Source organism: Sparus aurata, chromosome 15, assembly GCF_900880675.1.
Source record: "Sparus aurata chromosome 15, fSpaAur1.1, whole genome shotgun sequence".
In the NCBI taxonomy this organism is placed as follows: Eukaryota; Metazoa; Chordata; class Actinopteri; order Spariformes; family Sparidae; genus Sparus; species Sparus aurata.
The window spans coordinates 22,477,600-22,501,679 of NC_044201.1; the positions used below are offsets into that span (position 1 = coordinate 22,477,600).

The 24,080-nt window shown below is 43.3% G+C and overlaps 1 protein-coding gene across 1 annotated transcript in view; it reads left to right on the forward strand.

Moving 5' to 3' along the window:
- Positions 1-10,576: 10,576 nt before the first annotated feature.
- Positions 10,577-24,080, forward strand: part of chrm3a (cholinergic receptor, muscarinic 3a) — a 90,252-nt gene continuing 76,748 nt past the window's right edge. Inside the window, exon 1 of the mRNA XM_030440928.1 lies at positions 10,577-10,980. The gene's annotated coding sequence lies outside the window, so the exon portion shown is untranslated. The remainder of the gene's footprint in view (positions 10,981-24,080) is intronic.

The window sequence follows — 24,080 nt, forward strand, 5'->3', positions numbered from 1 at the left end:
CCTTCACAGGCGGTCGTTGAAATGACACAAATCTCCCACTGTTTTTGTGTTCAACACCGACCAAATGGATCTATAATGACTCATCAATGCTTGATGAGCTTCTGGTTTCACTGTAGACAGATTTCCCACGCCTGCTACAGTGGCCAGGGAAGTAAAATCAATACATCAATGAATAAAGAAAATGCTGATTTCTTCATGTTCACTCCTCATGGGACTCGACTCGAGAACTAATTGTGTGCAGTGTATTCCTGCTGTGTGTCAGCTGGGTTAAGACCTTTTGGATAATACAATCTCTGTTGCTGCTTGGCTTCATGTACACTTGTATTTGTGTCACATTTAACCTCGTGTGGATTTTTCTTTTGCGTCAGACCTCAGAGTGTCTGCGGCTGTCTCCTCGTGAGGTAATGAGACGTGATGAACTGTTAGCAGAGCTCTGTCTCTCAGTCCATCAAAACAGTATGATCCCGAATTATCCCGTAAGCCTGCCTGGGATGGCTCTGATTAGTCCTGCATGAAGAGCTAATATGAATCTAACAACCAAGACCAGATGTGGTCTTTTCTTCAGAGGGCTGAGGAGGAGGAAGAGGATATTTATCACCACTTAACCTGATTGTATAAGTGCAAAGAGATCAACGGACTAAGTTAGGGTGCTTGAAGGTAGACATGCAGACCGACTTGTGCTGCATGTGTGGGCAGGCAGCACGCACGCTAATTTGTTATTACACCGCATCCCCTTTATTTGCATTTTTTTTCCTTTTACCTTGATGATTTCTCATATCCCTCAAATCTCTTTGGGATTTTTCAACATCTGGCCGTCTGGATGTTCAGAACTCAGAATAAGCATCCGAGCCAAGAATCTGCTCCGGAGACAAAAAGAATGAGCGCCTTCATTTTGGCCTTTGAGGTTCAGCTTTTATGCGGTACATATAAGGGTTCAAAACGCTCTCACCATCCATCCCTCCACTTCTTGTTTTTCTATCGCTTGTTTTCTCACTGTCACATCCTCAATCCCTTATCACAGGCGCGCACACACGCCCCGCGAGTGCTGGCGTTTTTAAACTGTACCCAGTAAAACCCCCGTCGGGCGTCTTTCTCCCGTGAATGCTGGGAGATCAGTATTTGGCCAACCAGGTGCGCGGTCGTACATCATTAGGAGAGGAGTGGAGCTGGGACTCAGGGAGGGGAGACAAAGCGGCATATGGTGAGCAAGTGGTCGGTCCGTGGCAAACTGTTACGAATAAGTGATTCATGCGCTTTGGCTTTGTGTTGTTGGATGCGGGGAAAGCCCTGTTTTTTTTTTTTTTTGTGGCTCGAGGAGGAATTAGTCCAACTGGGTCTGTCAAAGCTGTGAGCCGTCGCTGGTAAGTTATCTCAAGCATGGAAAAGCTTCAGTCTATCCCCTGTGTGTTTGCAGGACAAAGGCTGCCAGGGAAAAAGCGTTTTTCTTTTTTTTTTTTTAACTCACAGAATTTCTGCAGTGAAATTTTGCAGAATATTAATGTTTGACTTTCAAGTTCATGCGTGTCGTGAGTCGGCTGTGTACACTCGCCGAAGAGCTTACCGAGGGGAGAGAGAGAGGTCAAAAGATAATTAGATTCGGTTTCTTTTATCTAAAGGGATGTTCCGTAACACTGATAGTGATAATTAATTAGCTTATGCCATCAGCGTAATTAAAAGTCTCCATAATCTGACTTTTGTTCTGACTAAATAGCTGCTGACTGGTGACAGATGGGACATGGGGAAACAGGGCAAAACAGGAGAGACTGGGGTTGACTGATTGTATTTGTCAACTCATGGAGGCTGTTTTTATGTGATGGGGTTGCTCCTCAGTTTGCTTAAGAAGTCTTTTTAGTTTTATCTGATTGCACGGAGAAGAATATGTCAGATCCAATGAAGGACACCACGCCTCACAAACATGACGGCTTCCTCACCTTGAGTCTGACAATTAAAGCACTCAGTTTAAAAAAAGACCTAATTCATCTCTTGGCTGTGAATCAAAGTGGTGTCGTGTTGTCGCACTGATTGAAGGAAGTAGAAATTCAACAAACAATTCAACAACAGCCTCAGACTTGCACAGCATGCCCAATTTTACACCACCCAGCCTGTGAAAACAATTACGTAGGTCAGTATCTCCAGTGACTTGGGATTTACAGTGACCCTGACCCTGCTGATGCCGTTTGAATGTCGTTCGCGGTTATTCTGATTTCCCCTGAGAATAAAGGCCTGTGTTACAAGCTAGATGTGTAGTACACCTTTGATAAAAGGGGATGTGTATGTTATTGCAGGGTGCATTTTTAATATAGATTAATGTTAGCATGCACTTGTATAGATAGCCGGCTCACCAGGACTGGCTAGCTGTACACTGTAACACATGTCCTCTGGACCTTCAGCTGTTGAGGATGCTTATTTTTTGTCTCAGACATATCATAGCTCTGTCGTCAGGCTTTTAGGTTTTTTCTTCAGGCTATCATGTACGTAACCATCAGATGCATATTCAACTCATTTTTTATGTTTTTGTGTTGTAAAATAAGTCGACTGGATGCATAAAAAAAAAGTCAGAGGCAGCATACGTCACCGCTAACATTAGTCTAACTAGCTAGCCAGCTCGCTCCTCACGTGAGTTATTTAAGCCTGCAAATCTGACAGCTGCCCACTAAATAAGAAAGTAGTTATGTCTGAAATCAAGGATCCATTTTTTTCAAAAATTCCAGAGATTTTTTTTGTGGTAAGTCTGCCGAGATTGTCCTTAAAGTCTGTGTAAAGTAGAAATACATTTTTGTTATGAGTTTGTCACACCACAGAAACATGTGTCATTGACCACTGAGCCAAATTTGAAAGATTAAAACAATTGCCAAGTATATAAAATTAGGTCTCAAAGTCATGGAAAAACAAGCACTTCTCTCTGCTGTGAAACGCTGGGGGCGTGTCAGTTAGAGGCGCTGGAACCACGCCCACACGCAGGAGGGGAGCCTCCTCCGTGTACTGTACAAGGATGCAGCCTATGAAAGCTAACAGCATCATCGGACAGACCCAGCCGGACCTGTTTGAGCCATCAGAGCCAGAAACTGACTCTGAGTCAGACACTGATAGTGCTCAGCCTCATTCCTCACAGTCCATGTTTTACATTACACACAAATGTAAAACCCCAGTCTACATATAATTCCTTGTCATAGCTATACTGGTGCACATAAAATATTACCTGTAGATTATAATTGTGCTGTCAGATGGACTTCGCTCAGGGAATGAGGCCAAATCATGTCATGATTAAATGCAATAACATTTGCTAACATTACATGGGCATGACAGGATGCACAATGTAAAATCACTTTCAGGATTTGCACCTTCAGCAAAATGCATTTAATTGCCCAAATGTACAATATTTATAACATACATAAGCACACACTTACACTTAGAGCTTAGATCTGGCCCCCCCCCCAAAAAAAAGCCTGACCGACCAAGCCGAGCCCATGCAGTGATGCCGGTAACGCGTTACTCTAATCTGACCACTTTTTCAGTGAGGAGTAATCTTACGCGGTAATATTACCGAGGGGGTGCTTCCGTGTACTGCACAAGGACGCAGCCTACAGCGTGATGGTACACGTCATGTTAATGACGTCAGTGTTTCCCCAGGTGTTCCCCTTGTCTATCTAAACCCGCGGACAGTTTATAATCATATGGATGCTGTTATAATGTGTAGTGATTAAGATCCTGACCCACCAAACATCCTGGAAAGTGACGGAGTTAAGTTTTTCACGCTAAATTACATAATTATACATAATCACCATCAGTAAACAGGACACTGTCTGACTCTGTCAGTCGCGGGGACAGAGTCTGTTTTCTGGGGGAAAGCTCCCTGAAGTCTCGGTCAGGAGGGCTGGCGGTCGCTGTGATTTATTTTCGTCACACTCAGACGCTGTTTTCTGAGCAGAAATGTGACGAAGAGTCGGGAGGACAGGCGGAGGACGGACAGGAGGACAGACGCTTCTCCACATACAGCTGTGGTATTTGTTTTCCTCATATAAGTTGCCAAAGACAGTTACAGTTACTACGTTTCTTCTGTTCGGTCATGTAACGTTGCTTTGTGGGACATTTCTCTGTATTTAGTTGAGTGAAGGACCTGTGCAGTTATCAGACTGTCAGACCGACACGCCCTCGCTCCGCGCCTCCGGATTATCCGTTCACACTGGGATGGCTCACCTATAATGCGGCCCATATACTTCCGCCACATACCGCCGGTGGGACCTGCTGTCAGCGGGACGGAGAGGGTCGGCTGCGGCGGCCACATTATGCCCTGTGACCAGCGTCAACAGACTCTGCAGAAATCCAGACATTACCTGGTGACAGTTGCTGAAACAGGGGGTAAAGTGGACATTGCAGAGAGGGGTGTTGGTGGTGATGTTTAGCTCCCCACAGTAACGTTAGCTCCTCTTGACAAAATCGATCCACCGTTTCCTTACGTTGTCCTCCTTAGGAAATTTAAATAAGCTAACAGCGCCGTCACCCTGCACACTGTGGCATCTAGGAAAGATGCACAAGCGATGTGGAGCAGACATGGCTGGTTAGCTGACTGGTTGGCTGGTTAGCTAGCTGCAAACTATTGTAAGCAATGCTATCCACGACTGGAGAGCGAGTGGGAGAACCGCTGAAGCTGACGCGCTGAACGCATTTATACCACTTCCGCAGCAGGGCCGGGTTTATGCAAATCATATGGCCGCGTTACGTAACGCGGCCATGATTTGCATGATTTCTGACCCGCCCATTAAATCCTGAACACAGAAATGTTGAAAAACAGTTTGTGAGCCTAGCTCCAAAATTAAATTCTAAATGGTCGAATGGCTTTTACATGCTTTAAGTAAACACATTTATGACCTGTTTAATGTGTTTAGAAGAAAATAGCTGATTTTGCTTTACACGGACTTTAAAGTTTGTTTTGTTATCACACACTGATGGCGGTGGCTGCCATGCAAGGTGCCGACCAGCACATCAGGAGCAGTTTGGGGTTCAGTATCTTGCCCAAGGACACTTCAACATGCAGACATAGGGAATCGAACCAGCGACCTTGCGATAACAATACGCTGGCTCAACCCCTGATCCCCAGCCGCCATTTATCTCTCAATCAACCACACATGACAATCTCCTTCAGGAGCACCATTGCAGTGCTGCTGGAGTTTTCACCTTCTCTGAATCCAGCCATGAGTCAGCATGTGTCGCCTCCTCTTCAGTCTGATCAAAGCATTTCCGTTACAGGTAACTCTATTTGATTGTGATTACTCTTCTTCACAACACGGCGCCAAGTTCACCACGGGCTGTTGACCTCCGAGCAATTACCGCCTGATTGCCCTCCCCACGGTCGCCCCATAAATGACACAACAAGACTCAAACTAAAGCCCGGCTTGGAACAATTTGACAAAGTGCGATTGGTAGTTGTGTTTCCAGGGATTTCTCTTTGTCTCGAGTTTGTGCGAGGAGTTTCAGAACTTATACGGCGCGGCAATGAAAAAAAAAAAATGCAGCCAGATATTTTGTGGAGCGATCGTCACTTTGAAGAGTTTTTATAGCGGAGGACTGAGGGATCCTGTCGACAGGCCGGATGGCAAATAAGGTCTGCGGGGAGACAGCGAGAGACCGGCTCTGCTTGTATATTCTACTAACAACTTGCTAAAGGACAGGGGATGACAGCGGAGATGACAAGTCAGGCTGTGATCAAGGTCAGTGCTATAATGTCTACGAAGATGCACAATTCTTTGGACACAGTGCGAGGAGGATTAGGTTGTTTTTTTTTTGATTCATGTGAAGAGAGGGAAGAAGGGGATGGCTATAAAAGGGAAAATACTGACAATGTGCACGCTCGAGGTATAAAAACTGTTTGAATGAAAGTTGGAGGAGCGAGAAAAGATGACAAAGCGACGTGGAGCTGGGAGTGCTTGATAATTCAGCACTTCATTGGTATTCAGATGCTTGAACATCCCAAGGAAGGACAAAGACACAGTCACATACACACAGAAACCCCCCGCGTACGCACCACCCTCAGGGTGATCGCTTCCAATTATTTGAAAAAAACAAAACATGCTCCTTAAATTGAAAAGCCCTCCGGAAATTGAAAGATTGGTGGTATTCAACATGTCACCACCACCAGCAGCGCCCAGCCAATGAGGATTCATTGTCTTTTTTTTATGCATGTTAAAAGGAAGGTTATGTAAAAAAGATAATTAGTTCATAGTGGTGGTCATTTATGAATCAGCTCAGATGTGTTTTCCAGGAATATTTGTCAACATGATGTTGTTTTTTTTTAAAAAAATGCTTGATGATCTGAGCTGTAATCATCGGTGGAAATTACCCGCGCTGTGAAATCAGACATGTCTGATCACGCTGGCGATGTTTTTACTCCGAGTGTGACCTGAACGACCCCGACTGCGGGTCCGATAAAACATTTCAGCGCGTTGAATGTTCCATAATGATTTAATGCTGTTGTGTTATTTTCCTGTAATCACCAAATCGAAGATCATTTTTTAAAAAATGGAATGGAGCCCGTCTGCTGCTTTTCATCCTGACTTAAAATTTCTTGTATCGTCTCCGTCAAACACTTCACAGCAGCATGTTACATCCGTGAAACTTTTCTTTTGTCATTCACATTGATTTTTCATGTTATTGTCATACTGTATTGATCAGCCGAGCATTTTTCTGTATTAATTCGGAAACATTTCTCAGTTTCTTAAGAACTAACCTGTTCACAGAGATGCAACATGTAGTAAAATGATTTTTATGGACATCTGAATCCGTATTTATATATAAACATTCATACAAATGTTAAAATTCATGCATGTAGGGCTGCGTCTGACGGTTATTTCTTATCACAGACCTCAGTCAGGGGTGATTATTCATGCGTTTATTCCCTCTTGTCCGTCGCAAGACTACCGTAAACCACTTACCTGTGGTTTCAAAATGCTGCTGCCAAGCTTATGACCAAGTATGACAAAAGATCCCATGTCACACCTATCCTCAGGTCTTTACAGAGGCCGCCGGGATCCCTGTAATCATGTTTAGAGCCCTGCATGGTCGGGCACCTTTCTGTATGATTGAGCTACTGCTGCCATGTAATAAAAGTAGGACTCTGAGGTCCTCAGATCAGAGTTTATTATCTGCTCCTCGCTCCAGGCGGAAGGGAAAAGGAGAGTGTAGTTTTCTAGGTACCAGCTCCGACACTTTGGAGCTCGCAAACATGTTAAAGACTCATTTGTTCAGATTTGCTTTTGCTTAACTTGTTTTGTTTTTCATGTTTTTTATCTGGTTGTCGGCATTTGGCTTTTTTGTTTTCTCTATTACTTTCACCAAGGACGTTGTGTTGTTCACCGGTGTTTGTTTTGTCGGTCCGTTGGTTTCTCAGCAAGATTACACAAAAACTACTGAGCGGATTTCAACCGAGCTTGGATGGAGGACGGGTCTCTGTCCAAAATAGACGGAGTTTACCTTTGGTGTGGGTCCAGACAAAGGGAGGGATCCAGGAAGTTTTTACATTTTGGTTGATTTCTCATTAAATAATGCATCTGGATCTAGCAGATTAAATATATGCTGGAAAGGATTAAAGGGGACTGTTGGGCTTTGGTGGAGCCATTCTAGTTTCTTTTGTGATGCCCTTTGTGAAGTCTATTATTGATTATTTTGCTGATGACTTTTCCCAATAGATTGATTATTTGCTCTGTTTAAAAAAAATGCCTGTTCTAATAATTTCCCACAGCCCGAGGTGATGACTTCAGATGTCAGACCAACAGCGTAACCCGGTGATATTCAGTTTACTTTAATGCATGACAAAATAAAGCTTAAAATTCACTTTTGAGATGCAGCAGCCAGCAAATGTTTGGCATTCAGCTATCAAAATGGCTAATTAATTATCTGTAAACTGAGTTATCAATTAATAGAGTAGTACCCGCAGCCCTCGTCCAGTGAGACTTTTATTTCAGAAAAAAATACACCGTCTTTCTGGGAACCTTTGGGATTGTCGAACATATCTTTTTTATGGGCTCAGAGTACGGTAACTACCAGAAACATTTCTCTGACTGCCTGTTCATCTTGCAGTGTTCAGCACCGTTAGCCCCGTGGTACACCTCGTGGGCAAACAAATGTTTTCTGTATTTCACTGAATTTTTACATCCTGCAGATGGAAATCGCTGCAGAAGAAGCACAAACTTTTAACTCTCTGATTGTCTACAAAACCTTGAACATTTCAACAGAAAGCTATCAATTGTCAAGGCTTTAAGAATTAATTTCAGTGTTTCCGCATTATTTTGCTCTAATTGGGTGTTTTTGCGGACGCACCTGACAGCCAGAGCTGGACGGACGAGGCCATTATGAAGTGCAAAACTGTCTCTGTAAACCGGTTGGCCACAGTGACTCGGTTATCAGTGTGTCCATGCAGTTCTTGTGGAATCAGACGGTGTGAAATTGCAGGAAGGTGAGTGTCGAGGCTCGGCTTAGAGTGTGTGTGTTTACCGAAGCAGGTGTGCTGGCCTTGAACCGCCCACCGGGTTCTCTTGACCGTTTTATTATTTATGATGTGAAAAATAAATCCTATGTATCTCACTTGGGGGGTGTCTGACACTTTATTTTATTACATATTCTTCTTTCAACAAACTGTTCTGCAACACTGTGTAAAAAACGATCGTCGCTGTATTTCATACCTCGGGGCTCCCAGATGTCATTTGCCGTGTTTGCTCCACCAAGCCTGGTCGTAGTCAACAGTGAAATAAAATAAATAGGCTTTAACGTCAATATTTGCATTCATCCTACCTTCATTTGTCTCTCTCTCGCTACGTCACCCCAGAGATTCCCTTAATAACACCAGATTAACAAATATCCACGAGGGTATAGGAGAGCACACAGAACACCAGAGCATGAACTAACCTGATCAAGCTGATCGCGCTCATCTACGTACAACATACACGGTATTATGTAAGCCTACACATATGTGCGCCGGCATCCAGATGGAAGCACCCGGTTCCACTCTCACAGGATGCGAACAAGCAGCTGTTGGGAGAGCACACACAGACACAGCGTCGAATGAACCCACGAGGCATTAGGATGATGAGAGCGGGAGGAAGTCGGCGCGATATCCTATCCGCGTCTCCGACCCCGTTCTGTATTTTCATAGAAACGCTGCACCGCGAACAGGAAATGTGGTCCGAGGGTCTGCGGGCGAGCCCGAGCAGGAAGCTCCAAAGGCCCCATTCCACGGGTCCCCGCAGCCAGCCGTTAATTGGCTCACACATTCCTCTCAGGATTACTGCTCGTCTGTTATTTGTGTTTAAGAAAAAAATTATTACAACATTTGCTTTGGCTTCCGTGAATTACTGTACGCTCAGACAACTGTCGGCCGCCCTGTTGTTACCAGAGGTGGGAGTCACAGAGCACAGATACTTGCTATCGCTGTACATAAGCAGAGTTGAGACTTTTAACCTTGACTCGCGACATTTTAACACAAATATCTGTAATTTCTACTCCTTCCATTCGCAAAACAGGCTTGTTGCTTTAGTTTTAATGCATTTTTAGGGGAATTATCGGTTATTTTTCTTCAATTTCGTCATTGCTTAGCATCTTCCCAACATCACAAGACTGAGCGGGAGACTCGAAGACGTTGGTGTCTCGTATCGTCAGAGACCCTGCAAACCTCTGCCTGGATTTTCTTAATTTTCTCAGTTCGTTGCGGTGCACGGGACACTAGACCAACCCAAAATGTCAGTATTTGACGTCCGTGGAATGAAACTCAGCAATCTACTATCTTTGTGGTGCGTTTAGGAACAGCTCGGCCAAATCCTGCTGATTCCACCTTTAAGTTTTTGAATGACGTTTACATGACGCTTTAGCAGTTAGCTTTGCACAGAAGTGGTTGGTAGACTTGTTCTTCAGCGGGATACTTTTTACTATTATGCTTTGATATATTTCAGAGCCGTACTTCGTTTTATTTGAGGAAAGAAGTTGAATCAGTACTTGTACTTTCACACTCGTTTTTGTTCTTCTGCTTGAGTAAAGAAGGCGTTTGCTTTTGCCACATCTGGTTGTTTCCCTCGTTGGGGCGAAACAGACAAATGAAATGATTTTTTTCAGATTCCTAATTTTCCTGTAATTTATTTATGTGCAAGTGTCTGCACTCATCCCCAGACTCACCCAGACGACTGCTCTTTTAATTCTTTCTCCTCCTTCCTTTGTTTGCCTGTTGTGAGAGCTCCTTAGCCCCATCAGTAGGTTAAAAGCTGTTTTAATAAGGAATTAAAAAAAACAATCATTGAGACCAGTTTTGGCTCCTTCATATGAGAAATAGCTAATTTTCTTTCAGGCGCACAGAAGCACTCGTTTGTGTCAGAGAGCTGCTGCAGCAGAGTCATCTGGAAACAGACTGCAATTACAAAACAGGGACATTGCTGGTGCCAAATGAAATGGCTCAGTATTTTGTGCCAAATTAAACAGCTTGAAGCTCTGGTTGATGTCACTGTTCCATTATTAAAACGGAAAAAATAGCGTAGACTCAGCGTGCGCAGAGGCAACGATGAAACAAGCAAGACCCTGACATTTCTGAACGAGTCCCACAGGGTGTGTTTGTTGGTTTTATGTGCCAGTATGTGTGTGTGTCGAGCTCCTATAGTTTCCCACAGCTATTATCAATGAATAAATCTGGACTTTTTTCTTTTTTTTTCTTCGCCGGGTGTGCCACCTGCCGGTGCGTCACGGCCGCTCTGACCAATCCTGACGCGGTGCTTGGTTCGTGCGCCCTTGGAGATCCCGCGGTGCTCCGCGCATCGCCGTCCAATGCACGGCTCGCTGACGGGAGACGGTGGCGAGCCTCGTTGTTCTGTTGGCGCCTCAGATCTGAGTAGATTGGACTGCCGTACTGCCGCTGTGCCAAACATGGACCCGAGACAACTTTGACTGGATTGCCATTTTCCCCGTCTGCTTGTGCTGCTTCTGACCCGCGCACTTAAATGTTATGAGGTAGGTGAACGTGACACACGAAAGCGGAAAGTTTTGAGATATTTTTACGCACAGAAAAGTCGCTTTCTGCAAGAAAGAAGCGATTCCCCGCCGCTGTCATTCCGCCGCGCAACCCCGCGTTTTTGAAGTTAGACAACACAGCATGTGAATGATTACTTGTGTTTGTCTCCAAAGCTGATTTAAACTCGGGATTTTATTGCTGTTTCGTGTTAAATGTGCTTTTGTTTGAATGCAAGTTTGGCAAACAAGTGCTGCTGCTGCTGTACCCCGCTGCTGCCCGGCTCAGCATCCCTGCCCAACCCTCTTTGCGCTCTGCACTCTGCACTCTCCTCCAAAAAAAAAAAGAAAAAGGGGCGACGTGGCTTCTGAAGCAAATATGCTCATGTAAAGTTAATCAAAACACGGGGGGAAAATCTTGTTCTTATCTCTTGAGTGAAAGTTAATCAAACAGAAGAAAAGCGTTGGCTGTGTTTCGTGCGTGTTCTCCTTCCCTGTGGCACGCTGATTATTATTTTTGGTGATCTGATATTTGTTGCTGTGGACAGAAAGAGGGAAATTAATCGTGTCCTTACATGGCAAGTGGAGGGCTATCATGAATTGGGGTGCCTGTTTATTGATGCTGCCCATAGATGGCCATGTGAAGGAATGTTCCCTCTCGGTGACCTGGGGGTACTTTGACATTGTGCTGCTGGATAATGAGTAAGAGCAGAGGGAATGGCATCTGTGCCATGGTGCAAATATTTTCCTTTTAGTCCACGCCTGCAGCCATTCATCACAGGAGCCACAGTGTGAGTGTGACAGTACGGACGCCCTGTACGTGATCCACAACGTGTCCCCCACCTCTACACTTTCACATTTTGATGTGTTGCATATATCAACACAATCCGAGTGTTTTTATATCAATACACCAACACGGCTCATTGTTAGGGGAACAGTGCAGTCAAGTTCTTGTGTCACGCACGGTGAGATGCACGGCCTGTGAAAGGTGGAGCTGGAATGTGTTTGGATGATTGTGACTTTCCACTGCCTGCTGTGAGGGAGAGACGTTCAGAAAAAGAAAGAGACACATGCAGGAGGAGACGGGAGACAAAAAGGTGAAACAGCAATAGAGCCCTCGCAGTTTGATGTATTGTTTGAGCCCCGGTCAATATCGGTTGAGTAATACTTTCTCAGATTTTGCCCTCCTTGACAAATGGTTTTGCTGTGCACAATGCTACTGCCTTATTGATCATCGTTATGACTTTCCCAAATGGGTTGTGGGTGGAGGATGGTACACTGATGGTTGAGGTGAAGCCAGCTCCAAGTAGGATGAAAATGTCTCTGCTTTTTTTTTTTTAACCTTCTGCTGTACCTGTAGTTCTGTGTGGGTGCAGGCGTGTGCACACATGCTGAGGCTTTTGGCTCATTAGAACCCAAGATAGTGAAAATGTTCTGATGCTGTTGAAAAATTGAGGAGAAGAATAAGAGGGGATGATGGATTGGGCTGTTTTTATGTCCAGGTTTTTCTTCCTTGAATGATTACAGTGTAATCATTTAAGGAACAGTTTGGGGTTTCTGGAAAATTTGCTCATCGCATTTTTTTGCTCTGAGTCAGATGAAGAAAATGTGGACATATCTCCCATGCCTCAAAAATGAAGCCAATGTGGAAGTGCCTTAAACCTGCATTCCTTCTAATCACCAGCAGGGGGCAACTGTTGGTTTAAAAAAACAAGTGAGGTTGTATGTAAGCCTATGAGAAAATGACTTCTCCGTTGATTTATGACCTCAGTAAACAGTTTCTATTGAGTTTTTGGTCTCAGGCTTCTTTGATACAGCATGATGTTCATTTTATAAATTACTTTTACCCAGCTCAACCTCCAAATATGGTCACAAGATGGCGGTGGTCATTACGCCAAACTCAAGGCCTGGAAAACAAGTAGTCCACGAACCAATGGGTGACGCCACAGTTGATTTACACTTGATGAAAAAAAATCATGTCTGTACAATAAACGTGATGCTACAGTTAGCTGCTGGTGAGCTCAGCTCAGCATCAAGAGTGAAAGTGGGATAAAGAGCTAGCCTGGATCCCTTCAAAGGTAAAAAAAAAACAAAAACAAGACGACCACTGCTTCCTGCCAAGAGTCCTCGTAAAAAAACTTGAATACACAACTTGTATATTTTACACTTGGATGTTTGTAAGGAGTAAACAAAGGGGATGCATGAAGTTTAATGAGCCAGTCAAGCTGTTAGCGCTCATGTGCACCATCGCACACTAGATTAAGCTGTTGTTGAGTGAAAGAACCTTTTCCGAGGAAGTATATGATTCATGCATATGATGGAAAACATGGTTTTTAATTGAGTTTCCCCATAATAAAAGTCATTTTTGGGCTTACATCAGCAAGGTTGAGTGCTTTTTTTTTTGCAGCTTTTCATAGATGAAGCTGTATTCCAGTGAAATCAATTGAAGTGCTTAAACTGTTTCTAATGTATATGCTAAGCTACGCCAACTAGCACGCAGATATGACGCGATCACATCTGACTCTCGGCGAATAATCAAATAATAAGCATATTTCCCAAAATGCTGAACTATTCCTTTAAAGAAACTAAATTAACATGGTAGGTTTTTAGCTTCTTTTCACCAAATATCCTCACAGTTTTTAATTTGGCAGATGTTTTAGATGAAAACGCTGTCACGGACACAACTGTGTTATCATTAAAAACACAGGCAGATTCAGTAAAAGCGCAACTACAAAACACGAGAATATGAAGTAAACACGCGTGATGGAGAGAACCAGACAGAGAGTTTCAGCTGCTGTATGATCCAGACAATAGAATCAAACAGTATGACCCAGAGGCACTGACTGGCACCACCAGGCTACTTTTAGAGCAGGCAACAGGAGACAGTGATGGGTATTTTACAGGAGTCAGCTGGCCAAACAGACGGGCTAACTCCCCCATTGGGTTTCATTAGAGCTCGTCTTGATGTTAAAGCCCGTCTAATCCACTTTCACAGCCACGCAGACCACAGCAGAGCAAAGCGCAGTGCCTATCTTTAGAGGGTTGCATGGGCAGAAACTTTTCCATCTCGGTTCAATTATTAAAACAATAACACACATTCCCCCGCATTTGGCCCCCTTAAAATGTGTCGTTTGATGCGTTCTCCTGCGCAGACTTTGAGCGCTGATGGAAGAGGGTGATTTCAGGATCAGGTAGAAAGGTTGTCAATCAGTGTCTGCTTGTCCATAAACAGCTGTGTTTATGCAGCGCTGCACTTCCTCTCTCGTCCTTCTGTTGTTTCTCCAGTGAGTAGACGTGCCGCCTGACGGTGCGGTTACAGTAAAGCCTTGTGGGGTGTGTGCTCGGCCTCTCCGTCTTTGTCTCCACGCTCTGGGCAGCTACTGTTGTTGTCCCATGTTCACAGGATCTGCTTAGCTTCAGCGACACAGTGCTGGGAAGACACTGGCTATGTTTTCACAGACCCTTGTGTTTCACTCATATTCTGAATAATCACCCAATCAGAATGCCTCGTGTAAACACATACAGTCGAAGAGACCGGCCCGATCAGAGGGAATCTTCTACAGGACAGTGAGGGGTTATGTAAACCTTTGATAATCTGTCCAATTAGAAGTAAGGAACACCTTAAGTATGATCGTTTCTCTCAGATTGGAATAACATGTATATGTGGTGCTTGACTGGTAGCAAATAATTTCGTAATGAATCCAAAAAGTACACTAAAAGATATTTTGTTGGATAAGTTTGGTGAAGCTGCCCTCACTCGATCGAAGTTAGAGAGACTGAGGGGTGGCTTTTGATGTGACTACACTCACGGATTACTGGCGGCAAAATGCCAAGAAAGTTTACCATTCATTTGTTCATTTCGTCCACTCTATCTAAGTTCCTGTTAAAGGTTTGGCGTCAACCCCACAGAGGAAGTGTCACTTACAACTAGGATATAATAATTTACCAATTCATTGATGTTGAACATTTAACCGATATTTGGAGATGGGCACAAATACATCAAAAAATTGTTGCTTATCAAATATATCAAATAAAATCCCAATACTGTTTTGAGAAATTTGATCGACAAACAGTTAGTTTGTAATTTTAAAAAAAAGACCTTTTATTCAAGCTGTTATAACATTTTAATCATTTAGTCGTCTCAGGTCGGGTTTTGTTGGGCCAGTTGTTGAAAAGCCCTGTCATTATTTTTATGTTATTTCGTTTATCATCTGGTCTTTTAACTCCTGACGAAGCCTGCGAACAATTCTCCAATGGGAAAACATCCAACAGGTTTCATACGTTATTAATGAGTAACGGATAATCGATTGTCAAGGACGCCGACTATCGATCAGAGAAATTGATTGAAATTTCCATCTTCACGACAATTCAACGTCAACTTTGTAAGTTGCTCGAGCTGTTAAACCACCTATAGATTTTCACTTTTATATGAAATTGCAAGACGTAGAACGAATTTAGAATTGAGACGCATTTGAATTGAATTCTGTCACATTTTAGGCAGATCAGCGTCCATGTCAACATTTAACCAGGATTCTCTAAGCAGGTGGATTTCAGCAGATTATATAAATATTTTCCACGTAACCGCGGCGACTGACAGACTTCAGAGGTTTTCGACAAGCTTCTTGACATCGTTCTCACAGATATTTTATGCGGCCTTGAATTTAGACACAGTACCTTAGCAGGGTTTCAATCATAATTATACTGGCGCCTCATGCAAATATCACGTTATTGACGTTGCAATTTATTTTGTTGTATCACGGTTATATTACTTCCCTTAAAGGTGCCCCGAGGATGCGATTGCGGTCCTTTACAGCCGACACCACGTTTGTTAAGGTGACACTTATCACTCGCTGACCTTTACTAGTTGTCATAAGCTCAGTTGGAGTTGCCCCTTATTGGCGGCAATAAGGCGCTCACTTCAGGGCTGTTAACAACCCCGCTCTGTGTTTACCTTAGGATATTGTGTATGTTCAGCACACAGCAAGTCGAGATAATACAAGTGAGTAACAGTTCAGAGGTCAGGTATTGGCCAGGAGAAGGGGAGGGTGATTTATAGAGGAAGGGTTGAGGTCATGTAGGTCTTTTAGGTTTATAAACTGCCCGGTGGACACGCATTTTAATCTGTCAGCCATGAAGAAACATCCCGCATTGCTGCCGTCCACAACGGTATTTCCATACAGTTTGGAGCCGTCTAGCAGGCCCCGTCTTCTTCTTCTGCCGCTGATGCACTTGTAATCTTTGTTATTTCTTCTCTTTTTTAGCGCTCCCTGTGCTCCGTTCTTTACCATTCACCCACATCCTCTGCCACGTGTCGCCGCCTCTCTCCGAGAAGCTGTCTCGCTGTCTTTACTTCGGCTCTCCTGGCGATGTAAAACCTCGTCTTCGGGTGGGGGAGGAGGGAGGGGGATTCAGATTCATGTCTAATATATGACGGCCCTTTTATGTCCTCCCTGTCTTTGTTCCCGGCAAATAAAATCAATAACAACTTGCTGCACATCATTCAGTGGCGGTCCGGAGGGAAGGATAAAGAAGAGAGCTGCGCTGATCATACGTGTGGGGGGGGGGGGTGGACAGCGAACAAGACAGCGGGGACTGAGAGAGTGAAGTATGTGCACTGTAAATAAAAAAAAAACAAACTTCCAACAGCGTTTCTGCATCAGCTCAAGTGGAAGGACATTAGGAGGATGATGGATGTTTGACTTGGACCGGCCTCAATCTCTCAATATTCAGTGTTACATTTATTTGCTCCGATTAATGTTTGCCGTCACTGATGGCTTGTTTATTATTCCGAGTTAATGTAGTTTTCACACGGCATCGATCGCGTTAAAGATTGCTTTGTGAATTAAACTCTAGTACGCGCAGCTCAGTTCTGTTCTGCGAACATCTACCGACAGTGGCTCTGAAAGATTCGGAGCTGAAGTAAAACTAACAGATTTCTAACGAGAACAAGCTCCTCGTAAACATTTTGAGGGAAATGTGAGCCGAACGGCCTCTTGAAAAAAATCAGCGGATCGCCCACGTCTTTAATTTTTTTTCCATGGGGTCTGGTCATCACAAGTTTAAAGTGTTAATAAGATAGCAATTACCCTCTGTTGACACATTTGTATTGGCTTCCGTTTCTTAATCCTGAGAAAAAGCTTAGAGCAGTGACCAGACGACTGTATAATATGAGGGAGCTGCAGCCGAGGGATGACGGGAAGCTGAACAAAAGGAACTAGGAAAAGAAAAGACTTATTCGAAAGTATTGAAAAAATCAATCTAAAACACAATAATGCTGTTGCACAATGCCTCTTTTCCATTTCCTTCAAGTTTTCTTTGAACGTTATCGATTCTTGTTTCCACTTTGCTGAGTTCTCCAAAGAGCACGTCCGCGCTCTACTTCCTTCCATCAGTGCAGCGTTTTACATTCCAGTGAAAAGATGTATCCATTGATGTACGATGGGATAAATGCTCACAATAAACCAAAAATGCTTTCAATCATCATGCATGTTGTGTGACACGCTCGAGGAAGCCATCTCCTGACATTAAGGCAACACTATGGACTGTGCGGTTTGCGTTTATGGCTGATGATTGCAAAGTGATGATGGCGTTCTGTCAGCGGGATGTTTGATTGAATTTTCAGGCTGGAGGAATCTAAAGAACACCACATACCGTGACATGCCGCCTTCATTATGCGGTAAAAGCAGATGCTGTTATACTTTCGAGTTGAGTGGAAGGATTTCTGTCGCAGCTGCTGTTCAATAAAATCAGCATTTGAGTTAATAATTCATCGACGGCATTCCTCCTGACAGATGTTGCTGTAGACAAACAAACATCTGTTGGTGGTTCGATAAAAAAATAAAAAAAAACCCAAAACATTAGCACCATGAACTCTTGGATGCTCGTTTCAGTGAGCATACAGATCTGATTTCATATCATTCGGACATCTTATGCTCAATTCCGGGTTCATGATTTTATCTTTTGCCCCCCTCTTGTAACCCAGTCTGCTGTGATTGGTCAGCTCACACACGCCTGAGCTAGCTAACAACAACAATTCTTACCGTCCGAACTAGCTGCCAGGCATAAATTATGCAATTATGTGACATGGTGATGTAGAGTGATGTCACAAAGTCACAGAATTAAAGGGGACTACTGATGAGGCGTTTCAGGAGCAGGGTTTTCTGTGGGACAGGGGAGCTCCCATTGGCTTCTTTAACTTTCAAGACCTTTGACATGCAACAGAACCTATAAAGGAGAGGAAAAACATGAAAAAAAGCACGACATGTCTCCTTTAACGTGTTCAGACAGGAAGATTTCTGATCGGTGTGGATACCTCTTCATTACCGCTGTGAGATGATGAGCTCATGAATCATATTTCACTAATGTCACAACAAGAGCCTCCTTATTTAAAACTTGATTAAAGTGTTTAAAGTCCAATCACTCCATCGTAAAGTAAGACTAGATGCTGCTGTGTGATAAGCTCCCCGTCAAAATAAACGTGTCGGAATTTTTTTCAGCTCTTTTTAGGATTCTGCTGTGAAGCGTTGAGCGCGTTACAAGTGAAAACAATGCCTGCTGTGCCCTTTTTTGGTTTTCTCCAGTTGTTTGTTTCTGCTTGACTCCCTCTCGCTTTTGTAATCCAGCTCATTAGCCACATATCAAGTGAGTCGAATTGTGTATCAAGTGCTCGGCTCTAGTACACATCCTGAATTAATCACACTTTCTGGCTTTGTAGAGCTCCATCTGCAGATCGCGTCAGAGGCTGGAGCGAGGTGGAGAACTTAACTCACATAAACGGTTTATCATTAATCCTTTCTGCCGTCTTCATTTCACATGATTTTTGTTCGTCGTGTTGTGACAGAAGACATGTTTAAGACGTGTTTAAAGAACTAGAATCGCTTCAGTCTCGCGTTCTTTGCGTGGATAATCTCACACTGTCCTCGTGTCGTCAACGTGTATGCACGTCCTCCCCTATCTATGTTAATGGCCCTCTGTAATCTACATCTAAGTGTAGGGCTGTCTCGGCCTCCCTTTAATTTAACACCTGTCACACAATTAAAACAGCGCGAGTGATCTTTTCTCCACATCAGCGCCGATCAAAAAGTACTTGTGAAGCAGCATATGGCACAAGAGAGGCTGAATGGGTGCTGGGACACAGATTTAAAAAAGGTGAGCAAGTGTGTGTTTTTTTTGTTTTTTTTTTAAGGAGATTTGGAGTTGCTGATTGGCTGCTGTGCCAACCTGTCAGAGCAAATATCTATGCTGTGTTGCTGCCAACTGGGGTTTTTGATAAGATATGTGGGGAGCTGCTGTGCAAAACAACAGCATTTCTACTGTATTAGCTAACTACGCTGTGTGTGTGTGTGTGTGTGTGTGTGTGTGTACTGCTGTTTAAAGTCCTACAGCTGTGTTCAGCGTGGGGTCTGATGTCCCTGAGGTGTTGATTTGATTTTGTGGCTCTGTTGTTTCATAGATTGAGAGTATCATAGCCTATTATTACATTCAAAACATCCAAAGAATCTGCCTTTTTGATGATAAATGTGCACGTTTGAATGACATAAGCCACATTGTATTGGAAGGAGCCTTCATCTCCACCTCGCCGACCAGAGACTACGTACATTACTGATTGCACACATTTTTATTTCAGCAATCATTTTTGAAAATCTACAGCTGCAAACCATTTTGTTTCTGTCCATTGTGGTTGGACACATCAGCTTGGAGTGATAAACCCACTTTTTCATACGTCAGCGCACTAACTTGACACATTTCCGTGTCCATAGACCGTGGTGGAAATACAGACAGCAGGCTGAATGAACCTTTTAGTTCCTCAAAAGCAGTTCCTGTGACAATCAAGTGTTTTCAAACTTGTAGTTCCGTTCATGTGGTCCGGACCAAGTGAACAAAAATTACACATTGTTGCATTTTAGTTCTGGTCTGATGATGATGATGATCCCATTGGTGCATCATCATGACCCACGCCAGGAAATCAAATGTCACAGCAATTTACGCAGCACTGAATGCATCTGATGTGTGTTTATGTTTAAAGTGCATTTGATAAGTGCAGGGCTCCAAACTCCACTTGGAAGCAATCCGAGACCTTTAGTCCAGTTGTTTGGTCCACGCCAGGGTTTGATTGGCAGCTTTCACACCAGCTGAAATGAACCACACCAACCTGGAAAATACACAAGGGTCCATTTCCACCGAACCAAACAGATTAGGTATAAAAACCCTGTTAAAGTGTAAATGTGCTGTTAAATGTATGTCTTGAGGCGGAGGGCACATTCATGATTCCGCTTAAATCATATTTTAATCGTTGTGGTGCTGCCGCTGAAGCTGTTAAGACAAACATCTGTCTGTTATTTTCCCTGAGTAGCACTGTGGAGACTTTAAGCAGATGGTGCAGTCATGCTTTAAGGATCAATTATTGATCTTTACTTTAATGTCACCCTCATGATTGGTTAATTGTTTACCCAGCTGTTTTTTTTCTTTAATGGATTTACCTGATTTATCTCCTTTACCAAACTTTGTTTGTTCTACCTGCACTTGAAGCGGCGCTTGAAGGTTGCCTTCTTGTGTAGCTGTTTGCCTGTCTTCATTTTATCACCTGCCTTCACACCAAAAGTCAAAGTCAGAACGACACATTCATAGTAAAGTCAAACGACCTCTCTGTTATTTCCTAGTTTTTCCCCTGAAGCAGGTGTAAGAGTGACATCTCTGGCCAATTCTTCAGAAGAGTTCAAACCAGAGCCTTTATTTCAGTCTTCCCCTCCGCAGGTTGATTGACGTTTCAGAAAGAAACAGGGGGTTTGTAGAACTTGTACCGTGCTCAGGTGAGCTGTGGAGCGAGCCCTCTGGCTAAACTCTGTAGAGGAAAATTAATCCGAGCCAGCAAGACCCACAGCCCTCTGGCCACCCAGTCGATTCCTCGGCTGACATTTACATGAGTCTAAAGCAACTAAGAAAATTTCAGCTCCAATTTACTGTCTTGTCATTGTGTGCCCGAGGAAGCGTTATTGTCACTGATTTACTGCACAGCGGGGGCACAGGTTGGAGAGCTGAGACAGAATTAGGCATGAGGGACGCAGATGTTTAACGCTCCTGCTGGGATTTGAAGTGTTGCATAAGAGTAACAAGCAGACAACAGCCTGATTACAAGGAAGAGGAAGTGAAACGGCCTTTAGTCCATCAACTAGATTGAACATTTGGCTTTTAAGATGAACCCTTTACAATTATGTCTCCGCCCTTTTATGTGTACGACAGGCCTTTCAACAATATGTACAAAGCCATCTTCATCAGAGTGTTGTTACGTGACGAAATGCGCGCTACAAGTTCCGCCGACACACCAATTTCGTGGTCCTTTCACTCGTATTTGTTCGAGAAGTATTGTATATATACATCTATTTTAGATTAAAACCAGAAGCGAAACATCTCTCTCGGGAAACAGATGAAAACGCTCCAACAAATCTACAAAAAAAAGCCTCAAGCAGTGATGTAAGAAATATCGATTCTGAATGCCTAGTCTGGATTCACCTGAGATTCTTCACCCAGCCGTGCACCTCGGCCCTCAAGACGACCTCACACGCATGAAAGCAAAATCAACGGGAGATGCACGATACAGATTTTTTTTTTTCTCAGCCTATACAGATGGGCGATGATTCCCTGCTCGTCGTGGTTGACAACGATAGAAGTTCTCAACCTCAGCTTTTATAAGATTTGTCGCGTTGAAACTTCTCCGTCCGTTTTGTATTATCGGCTCCATTTATCAGCTGCAATCTCGTTATTGTCCGATGGCGGATAGAATAAAGTTTTCCCGCGTTCAGTAACAAAATATTGTGTAATCCTTACATAAACTGATGATCGGTGAATGCCTGCTTTTCCCTCGCCGGTGTTTTCACTCCTCCGTGTTTTGTGGATGGAGCAGCGAAAACCTCTAACACCTCCCCGGGGATTACTTCCATTTAGCGGAGTGATAATAATCTCGAGCTCATCGGCGGAATGTGTGTTACTTGGCATGACATCAAAGCTTTGTGGAAGAGGCGCAGCGACATGAATCACTGCAGTAGGTGTTCGGGGTTGGTCATCTGCTTTTTTTTTTCTCGTCCTTATCAGCTATGCAAAAAAAAACCCACAACCCCCTGGCAACAACAAACATAACCTGCAGGCCCTATTGAACAGCTTTGACAGGGAAAAGTTGTGGAAGTATTTGTTTTTTCGAGCCTTCAATCCGATTTCAGACCATCAGATTCTGAGGTATTACAGAAACAGGGCGATGTGGTCGGAGGACTTGACAGCCAGAGTACATTAACTTTAGTGGTGTCTTTGAGATGAAAAGCAGGCCAGAGGCATGAGAGGATGGATGGAATTGCCTGGCACATCTCCATACAAAAGTTTTTGGCACGGTTGTGTTGGTAGAAAAAAAAAAAGAAAAAAAAGAAAAAGTGTTTATTGGCTTAGTACCCTCTGTGTTTCTTTGAAATGTAATCATAACCCAAGCCGGGCATATTTATTGCATATACAGGCAACGTGCTGGATTTGTGGGAGCTCATTATTTATCAATATTTAGTCAGCCAAATATATGATGTAAACATGAAAATACAATGGTTAAATCAGCTCGATTTATAAAGTCTGGATTCCTGGCATTGAGTTCAGTTTAAATCTCCTCAAATGAAAGTGGCAAACAAGGAAGACAAAAAGGACGCGGCGGGCTCTTTTTCTCCATCGGCGGCGAAGCTGGTCGGAGGCAACAAAGCAAGACACCGTCTTAGTTTGAGTTTGTGGATATTTGTGCTCCAAACAAACCCCGCCAGCGCTGAGGAGAAGGAATTAGCACTGCTGATATCGTGCTCAAATAGATGAGGAGGTGCGATGCAGATTTGTGAGCCGTTTTGGCATGAAATTGTGTGTCTCTCTCTCTCTCTCTCCGCTCAGACCACCTCTTATCAGAAAATATGCCCAGTGGGTGATGTTTATGTTTGTTGTGCTTTGATATGAAGGTTTAATCCAGAACACAGTTGAATTCACAGCTGTAAATAACACTTTTTAGATTACTGCAGAAGTTTTTGATCATATGATTTTTATTATATTCTTACCAAGAATGGTTACGTACGTTGAACATCTGGTGCATGGAGCTAAACGCTAACACTATCATGCTAAGATAGTGCAATAACATTTTAATGTGTAGCGGGTATCATTTTTAAAATGTTCACTGTCTTTTTTTTGATTTTTTTGCCTGCTAATATTTGCTATTTTGCCCTGAACACAGGTCATTAATTTTTCAGGTGTCTTGCAATAAACAGACTTGACATTTTGACCTGATTATCATCCTGGTGTGGACATAAATACCTGACACAAATCTAATGCCAATCCATTCAGTGGCTCATGATGAAGTAGTTTGGGTTTTCGGTCAGTCATTTCCTGTTTTAATCTCCTCGCGTGTCACTTTCCACTCGCTTTCTTTGTGTGTTTTCATACCTCGTCTCTTCATCGTCAGCTGGTTCATACTTCTGCAACAATGGACTTAAATGCAAGACACACAGAGGCAGCCAGGAGACAGAACAAAAAGCAAACTTTAATACAAATAAAACTGAAAATCCGAAACAAAAGGCAGGTATAAAGGCTGACAAACAGAAAACTAAGTGCAAACCAAAAACAAAGTACAACACAGGCAGCAAACCAGGTAAAACATGACAGGTGTGCAGAGACATGGGTTAAAAAAACAGACAAAGACAGGAAATGGAAAGTGACTTGAGGAGATAAAACAGGAGGTGACCCAAACAGTGACAGCTGAGGTATTTTACGCAGAACCAAAAAATGACAACTTTTAGTTGTCACTAGAGGAACGAGTCATAGGATTATCTGAGTCAATAGGAATCATCCTCCATTTACAAACTTTCGTGACAATCAGTGAAGGTGTTAAGACATTTTCGTCTGGGTCATCACCTCTAATAGAGCCGCATGCATGGCTAGAAATTCCAACTTTATGCCCCCTAGTGTAATAGAAAAAAAGAAAACAAAATGCAATTTGTGTTTCCTCTGAACTCGGATTGTTAGATTCGTCAACAAACACAAACTTCTGCCGTCACAACAATTAAACAGATGCTATAATTACATAATAATTCTGCTCG